Source organism: Myotis lucifugus, unplaced genomic scaffold (genome assembly GCF_000147115.1).
Source record: "Myotis lucifugus unplaced genomic scaffold, Myoluc2.0 scaffold_33, whole genome shotgun sequence".
NCBI lineage: Eukaryota > Metazoa > Chordata > Mammalia > Chiroptera > Vespertilionidae > Myotis > Myotis lucifugus.
Window position 1 is genome coordinate 201,623 of NW_005871081.1, and position 2,115 is coordinate 203,737.

The following is a 2,115-nucleotide window of genomic DNA, read 5'->3' on the forward strand; positions in this document are numbered from 1 at the left end:
CTTCACCGGGAGCCTCTTACAATCGTACCACATCAACTAACGAGGGGGCCAAATGCTGTCAATCAGAAACATTCTTGAGGATACTACAGTCTCCTCTGCTTCAATTTCAGGCTTCCCCCATGGTACAAAAGGCAACTAAATATGTAACCCAGCGGCAGAGACCTCTCCTTTTGACGTGACTGTAATTTCACTGCGAGTCACCAAGATGCTGCCTTTCCCGGGTAAATGTCCAGAGCGGATTTAAAGTCTTCAACCTCCGAAAGGGAGCATGTCAACTAGAAAGCTGATCTTGGCCCACCTGGTTAGGACATGAGTGCAATAAAGCCCAGCGGTGAAGGGAGGAGGGTTTCACACAGCGACGTTCTCCCTGCACAGCGTCCTGCAGCCCCAGCACCTTCACAAGGTAGATTACTGCCCCCCTCCTCGCTGTTCTTGCAGGTCTCTTATAAGAAAACTTTGCCTTTACCACTCTTAAAAAATAAAAAGAGTCGCTCCAGAAATTGGGAGTATGTAACACAAAGAGAGTGTAACTAAGCCCCCAGGGCCCCAAGCCCACCCTCTCGGCTGCAAGCCCCTGGGTGCAGTTCTCTACAGCAGCCCTTCACACCCATCACTTGCTTTCACAATTCTGTGAGGCAGCCAGCGGAGGCGTCACCCCCATTTCACAGAGAGCAAAACTGAGGTTCACAGAGGCGTTGGTGTTCCTGACCAGCACTGCACCGGGAGTGTTGGCCATCTCTGCCCCGGCAGGTTCCTGCCCAGACTGTGAAGTCAGGGCTTGGGAGGGGGCTGCAGGGCCCACAGTCTGAGGAGCTGAAAATCGAAGGGGATCCTAAAATAGAGCCCAAAACCCTCTCTTCCTCTGGGTCCCGTTTCACCAACTCATCCTCCTCTCCACCCACCGAGGGCTGTAGGACAGGACTGTCCCCTGTCCCCAGAGGTGTGAGGGGAGGGCGGGGGTCCCTTCCAGCGGCAGCTGCTCTGAGAAGCCTGAAGCAGAACTCAGAACTCGGGACATGTCGGTCTGAGAACTCAGGTCTCAAAACCAGCTTTGGGCCAGCCAGTGCATCGATTTGCATATTAGAAGACCCTCCAGTCAGTGTGAGGGCTCCTCAAAGGGTCCCCACCCCACCCCCACACTTACCGGCCAAGTGGGGTCTCCTGCCTGCACGGGAGTGGGCTGCAGGCACTCCACCACCAGCAGCCTCTGGGGCTGAACTTCTATTTTTGTGGCTCAGCCCTGCCACTTGGTGGCCAGGCATCCTGGAGCCTCCCACGGCCATCCCCTGCACATCCTGCCTGTGAGCTCACGGTCACCTTAACCCCTTCCTTGGCCAGGGCTCACGTGCGGTCTGTTAGGGGCAACACCAGGCCACCTGTCCCTGGGCAGGGATGTTTCCAGTAAAGTTCAGACTGCAGTTGCTCTAGAAAAAGGTCTCCTCCAGGTTCCTCCCCACCCCCTACCCTCCATCGGGGTCCTATTTAAGTGTTTAGTGCTACACAGGAGCCAACGGGGAGACGGGGAGACGTTAAAAACGTGGTGAGAATAGCCTGGGAGCTGAATGAGAAAATGACACTCTCTTTTTTTAAACTGCAGGAGTCCTCTTTTCCTTACCCCTTCGGGCCAAGGTCCTTTCCACGGCTGAGCTGGGGGACCGCTGGCCCAGAGGAGCGCTGGCCAGACAGCACCCATCCACGATGCCTGTCCCCACACCTGTCCTCCCAACGGATGCTCCGCAGGCAGGGGAGCTTGCGGTGTGGCTCTAGGAGGTGTGAGGGAACCTCCGAAGGACAGGGCCCCTTTGATGACACCTGCCGGGTCGGGGAGAGGATCTCCTGCCCACGACCATGGATCTCCTGCCCACGACCATGGAGAGGGTACCTGTGCAAGGGGAGCCCGCGCGAGGACGCCCTGGATCCGAGCTCCCAGGCAGGGATCCTGGGGCTCCCGGAGGCCAGACTAGGGGGGAATAGTCCGAGCCCGCCCAGACCCCGGTCCCTTCGCCTCCCGGATCCCGGTCCCTTCGCCTCCCGGATACCCTGTCCCGCCACCTCCTCCTGCCAATCTCCACGCCCTCCCGGCCCCCCGACACCTTGCCCAGCGTGGAACCGTCC